Source organism: Macaca mulatta, chromosome 3 (genome assembly GCF_049350105.2).
Source record: "Macaca mulatta isolate MMU2019108-1 chromosome 3, T2T-MMU8v2.0, whole genome shotgun sequence".
NCBI classification, from domain to species: domain Eukaryota; kingdom Metazoa; phylum Chordata; class Mammalia; order Primates; family Cercopithecidae; genus Macaca; species Macaca mulatta.
This window is the reverse complement of record NC_133408.1, coordinates 190,734,324-190,741,099: the sequence shown is the minus strand read 5'-3', so window position 1 is coordinate 190,741,099 and position 6,776 is coordinate 190,734,324.

Below are 6,776 nucleotides of genomic sequence, written 5' to 3'. Positions count from 1 at the left end.
GAGTCTACAATTTCTCTCTGGTTTTATTACAATGCTGCAAAACAGTTTTTTTTTTTAATTGTAGCTAAAAGGTGGTATTCAAGTTTTATCAAATATACCATTCCCATCAATAAAGAAGCCTGGGAAATATAGTGAGACTCTGTCTCTGCAAAATAAAAAAATAAATAAAATTAGCCAGACGTGGTGGTGCATGCCTGTAGTCCCAGCTACTAAGGAGGCTGAGGTGGGAGGATCACTTGAGTCTGGGAAGTCGAGGTTGCAGTGAGCTGTGATCATGCCACTACACTCCAGCCTGGGTGACAGAGTGAGACCCTGCCTCAAAAAAATAAAAAAGCAAAGGAAAGATGTGCCCTGTCTACTCTGCTGACGGGATATGTGGTGGGTACTTCCAACATGGCCTGCTACACACAAGTCAGAACTTATCACGGTTTTTCTGGGCTATACTATTCCTTGGCACTCACTAAGGCCTCCAGCATTGGAAGCTCTTCGTCTATCATCATATATCTTCAGTCTTCATGCATCTAGGGAAAAACCCTCTTACTAGGCAAAAATCACCTCCCACTGTACAAGCAGGAAATGCCGCTCACTCTTTCAGCCTCCCTGGCTGTGGCCGGCCCCACACATGTCAAAGCTCCATCTGTGAGCCGCACCCTCCCAGACCACAAGCCAGACACTGGTGGCCGAAGGAGGTGGGGACTCTGCAGACTCGCTTGCTTATGATGTAGCTTCGAGGTTTCCAGAGACTGCTGCAGGGCCAGTTGCAGCCCCCTCGGACAATAAAGGAAGTAGCTGCTGAGGCTAGATCACAAAACAGGGAGAGTGGCCTGAGGAACGTGGCTGCTGCCCACAATTGGCAAGGAGGTGGGAGGGAGCTTCAGAGACACAGCCCCTCTCCTTTCACCCTGAGCACCTGCTGGGGCCAGTACTGAGACACAGAGCAGACCAGAGGGCTGGGAATGAACCCGGGCTGGGGTGGGGAGAAAGGAGAATAACCAGCCCCTCAGGACTTGGAGTTAAGAAGTGTGAAACCACTTGGGAAAGCTTCCCTGGATGGCCTTTCCCAAGGGACATTGATCTAGGAGGGTCTTAGCAGCAGACGGGGAATTGCACGCTGGCGGGCAGTCCTGTAAGCGGGTGCAGAGGGACCCATTCCTGCAGGTCATTCCTCTCAGCACTTGGACACGGGCAGTTCCCACAGATGCCAGCAAGCCACCGCCTGCAGGCAGGATGGGAGGGCGCCCACCCTTGGGGTGCTTTCTGGCTGTGCCCTGATGATGGCTGCACCCACACATCTCAGAGTGCAGTTCGTGGAATACTAAAAAATGTAAATGCTGCAATCAGGGCTCTGAAAATAATGTCGCTGGAATTATTGAGGGAAATTTACAAGTTAAATAGCCTAAAAGGCTGCAAATGAAAATGACATTAAATTGGCAAGGACTTGGGGAGCACAAGAATTATTTGTCTTTCCTTAAATAAGAAAGTGGTCAGAGACTGGGTCACAGAGCCAAGGCAAGATGGAGGGACCCCAGCCTCATAACAGAACTGGATAGAGGCCCAGTCCTCCGTGCCCCTGGCCAGGGCACTGTCTTCCACCAGCTGTGGCCCCTGCTGAGGCACATGGGTTGGGGAGGCTGCTGAGCACTCAGGTCCCACATGCAGTCCCTGGGGCACAGGACCCACGACCCCAGCCTCACTGATGTTGCTCCCTGGCCGTTGGGCTGCAAACATCCATGGCAGGCCGAGGCCGAGAGACAGACAGACCAGTGTGGCAGGCAGGAGGTGGAAACCAGGCAGTGTTTTGGGCCATACATTGGTTTCCTGGGGCTTCCTACTGGCTTGAACAACAGAGATGTATGGTCTCCTGGTTCTAGAGGCCAGAAGTTGGAGATCATAATGTTGGCAGGGCCAGGCCCCTTCTGAGGGCACCAGGGAAGGCTCGGTCCCAGGCCTCCCTCCCAGCTTCCAGAGGCTTCACTCACTCAATCTGCACATGGCATGGCGTTCTCCCTGTGTGCCTGTCTGTCTCTGTGTCCAAATTTCCCTTCTTTAAAAGGGCACGGCCATATTGGATTAGCACCTGCCCTAAGGAGCACAACTTAATCGTCTACACAGACCCTGTTTCCAAATAAGGTCACACTCACAGATATGGGGAGTTAGGACTTTGGCATCTTTTGGGGGACACAAGTTAACCCATAAGAGCCGGCTACTCTACACAAGCGTATTTGGCCAGTTCTGTGTGTTAGGCACTGTGCCAGCCTCTGAGGGGAGGTGGGATGAATAAGATGTGGGCCCTGCCTCCACGGAGCTGACCCCAGCCTCAGAAGTAAGTGCTGCCAGCCTCACTTACCAGCAACCTTTATGCAAAACGGGAAGCCCAAGGCGTTTCTGAACAGATCCTGGCTCCTGTCCCTCTGGGAGGGGTCTGTCCCAGGGGGCTGCTCAGGTTCCTCAGGCAGGGGACAGTCCTGAGGAGCCTGACCCAGAGAATACAGAACAGGGGGATCTGAACATGTGGAGAGCACATGTAATGACCCTGAGCACTTCCATCTTCAACTCGAGCTCAAAATGCAGATCTCGAGTCAAACTGCAAATGGCCACCCCTCCGCTCTGGCCCACTGTCCCCTTTCCCGCAACCGGACGCCCTGCGATGCCCCTGAGCTGAATGTAGATGACCTTCAGATGAATGTCTCCCAGTGTTTCCTCCTCTAAAGGCTGCCCCTCCCCATGGGGACAAAGGGAGTAAGGGTCTAGAAACCTGGGTTCTAAACCCAGCCCTGTCACCGATGAGCAGTAGTACCTTGGGCCAATCCCACCCCCTCTGGCCTCTGCTCAGAGGTTGGGTGGCTCTAAGGTCCCTTCTGGTGCCATGATTCTGGCTCTATGGGGAACATAGGGAGGGGCTTGGTGACTCCCCACAAGGGGACCTATACAGCAGGACCCTCTGCCCTTCAGTTCCCTGGAAGAAGCAGGATGTGGCCCTACCTTTACCTGCTTATTGGTCTTTCGGTCTTTACCTGGTGGGTCTCAGCTGCTCAAGCCTCTTGGCTGACATTGGGCTCAGCTGAATACAGTGAGGCCATTGTTTTCTCCAAGGGATGTCTCAGATTAGGAGCAGAGGCTGGCTCAACCAGCCTTCACAATAGGGATACCTTCCCTACGTCAGCCCTTATCCCGAGTGTTGGGCCAGCCCCATCACCTGACCTGGGGCACAGTCACCCACACACCTTGGGGGTCATTACAAGCTCAGTGTTTCCTGCCTCTGAAACATTCCAGCCCTGCTGTCTGTCCATCTTTTACAAACCAGATGAAGTTTCATCTCCTCCCTGAAGCCTTCCTGGATACTTTTTTTTTTTTTTTTTTTTTTTTTTTTTTTGGCAGGGTCTTGCTCTATCACCCAGGCTGCTGTAGTGCAGTGGTGCGATCTCAGCTCACTGCAACCTCCACCTCCTGGGCTCAAGTGATCTTCCCACCTCAGCCTCCCGAGTAGCTGGAATGGCAGATGCGCACCATCACGCCTGGATAATTTTTTTTTTTTTTTAATAGAGACAAGGTTTCACCATGATGCCCAGGCTGGTCTCGAACTCCTGGGCTCAAGTGATCTGCCTGCCTTGACCTCAAGTGTTGGGATTACAGGCATGAGCCACTGCACCCAGCTCTCCTGGATATATCTTGATGCAGCCAAACAGTATCAACTCCTCCTCCATCTCAGCCACAGTACTTATTGCCTGGACTGTATATTGAAGTTCAAATCATGTTCTATGTGATATTTGAACACAGCTTCAAACATACAAACCACAAAATGCCACCACCACGTGTCTTGCTGTGGGTCTCATTTCACTTATCATGTTAAATGCTACCAGACTTTTCAATCTGCAGACAGGATATTCAGTTCTGGGAAATTTTCATGTATGTTTACAAATAACTTCCTTCCTATTATATACTTGTTTTCCCAAAACTCCAACTTGGCATCCTGGATTTATCTTCTACTTCTAATTTCTCTCCTGAATTCTCAGAGTTGAAAGTCAGGAAATACATATTGAAAGAATGCCCCAAAATACTCTGTACAATGTAAAATTAGGCCCATTCAAAGCACTTTGTCATGAACTCTGGGGATGCTGAGGGCCCAGAGAAGACTCTACAGGCTTCCAATCCTACATATAGACAGATGTAATAGGAAGGCTGAAGGATAAGAGTGGCCTCAGACTTCTCATCTACAACACTAGAAGGTAGCCATGTCTTCGACACTCTGAGGGGGCTAGGTGAAGTGGCTCACGCCTGTAATCCCAATGCTTTGGGAGGCCTAGGCGGGAGGATCACTTCAAGCCAGGAGTTCAAGACTGGCTTGGGAAGCAAAGTTAGGCCCCCAATCTCAAAAAACAAACAAACAAACAAAGAAAGGTTTAGAAAATTACCCAGGTGTGCTAGTGCACACCCGTGGTCCCAGCTTCTTGGGAGGCTGAGGTGGGAGGATGGCTTGAGCCCGGGAGTTCAAGATTACAGAGCTGTGAGCAACGCTGCACTCCATCCTGGGCAACAGAGTGAGATCTTGTCTCTGAAAACAAAAACCAAAACTGAGGGAAAATGATACCCGGATAACAATTACATACCCAGCTAAGCTACCAAACAAGTGTTAGGGTAAAATAAAAACAGGGTCAGATATACAAGATCTCAAAAGTTTACCTCTCAAGCATCTTCTTTTAGGAAGCTATGAAGGATGTACTCAATTAAAATGGGAGAATAAAGCAAGAAACAAGAAAAACGATCCAGGAACCAGGGGCTGCCGCCCAAGAGGGAGGCAAGGGCCTCTCTGGGCTGCAGGGCAGAAGCCCCGGGAAAGAGCTCTTCAAAACACTGAAATGACTTTGGGAGGCTGAGACGGGTGGATCACGAGGTCAGGAGATCGAGACCATCCTGGCTAACACGGTGAAACCCCGTCTCTACTAAAAAATACAAAAAACTAGCCGGGCGAGGTGGCGGGCGCCTGTAGTCGCAGCTACTCGGGAGGCTGAGGCAGGAGAATGGCGTGAAGCCGGGAGGCGGAGCTTGCAGTGAGCTGAGATCCGGCCACTGCACTCCAGCCTGGGTGACAGAGCGAGACTCCGTCTCAAAAAAAAAAAAAAAAAAAAAAAAAAAAAAAAAACACACTGAAATGAACAGACTATTGGACACGAATTTACCAAAAGGAGAGTTACACAGCTGGGGAAGAATTTGGTGATAAAATTGCCATAGACAACTGGATAACTAAGTGAAAGAAAGTCCAAGACAATCATTAAATCCAGAGAAAAGAAAAAGCTGTGGCAGAAAGGAAAAATAGTCCTAATACGTAGTCCACGGCTCATTTGTGAACAGTAGTTACCTAACCCATTAACATCCATCTGACCCCAAGGTAAGAATTCACTGGAGGATGAGGCAGTAGGAGGTGTGGGGGAGGGTGTGAGGAGCAGGTAAGTCCTTCTCTTCCGTAGCCAGTAGGAAACACTAAGGATGGAAATCTGTTGTTTAGAGACATGGAGGCAAAAAATAAGAGCATCAGCTGGAAGAGCTAAGAGCCCCGCTGTGGAGGACAGGAAGTGGGAGGGGAACTGCTTTTTTTCAGACATCTCCCGTAACAATGTGATTCTAAACTGTGTAACTTGTTTGTTTGTTTGTTTATGGGAACACCGATTTTATTTTTATTTTATTTTATTTTTTTTGAGGAGGAGTCTCGCTCTGTCGCCCAGGCTGGAGTGCAGCGGCCTGATCTCAGCTCACTGCAAGCTCTGCCTTCCGGGTTCACGCTGTTCTCCTGCCTCAGCCTCCTGAGTAGCTGGGACTACAGGCGCCCGCCACCACGCCCGGCTAATTTTACGTATTTTTAATAGAGACGGGGTTTCACAGTGTGAGCCAGGATGGTCTCGATCTCCTGACCTCGTGATCCGCCCTCCTCGGCCTCCCAAAGTGCTGGGATTACAGGCATGAGCCACTGTGCCTGGCACTGATGTTTTAATAAAAATACAATTCTACAAAAGGTGCTTAACACAGCCCAGGACGGGGTTCTCAGGTGGAGTCAGCCCTAGGACTCCTTAAAGACGCACACAGACAGAGCCTGCTCCCACCACGCTCCTGCCAGCACCGGGATCCACTGAGAGCCACTGCCGGGTGTCCTTCATTGGAAAAAAAAAAAAAAGTCCGGGCACGTTAGCTCACGCCTGTAATCCCAGCACTTTGGAAGGCCGAGGCGGGCGGATCACCTGAGATCAGGAGTTTGAGGCCAGGCTGGCCAATATGGAAAAACCCCGTCTCTACTAAAATTACAAAAATTAGTTGGGCGTGGTGGTGGGCGCCTGTAATCCCAGCTACTCGGGAGGCTGAGGCAGGAGAATCATTTGAACCCAGGAGCTGGAGCTTACAGTGAGCCGAGATCGCTCCATTGCACTCCAGCCTGAGCGACAGAGCGAGACTCCGTCTCAAAATAAATAAATAAATAAACAAATAAATAAATAAATAAAAATAAATAAATAAGAAAAGAAAAGAAAAAAGAAACTTATTACACAAAGCTCTTGTTGAAACTGTGTAACTTGGTTTAAATTGCAAAAAGCAGGGCCCTAGCGAGTTGCTTGGCCGCGCCATACGCGCAGGCGCGCGCACTTGCACCCAGCAGGAGGACCCGGCCATCGCCAGGTCGTGACCTGTCATCCACACAGAGCACTTGTTGGGACCAAGTGGCCTCCAACGGAAGTGGGGGGTGAAAATCCCAGGTGGACCTGGGAGAACGCAGTTGGCTGGGGTGCTGCGCT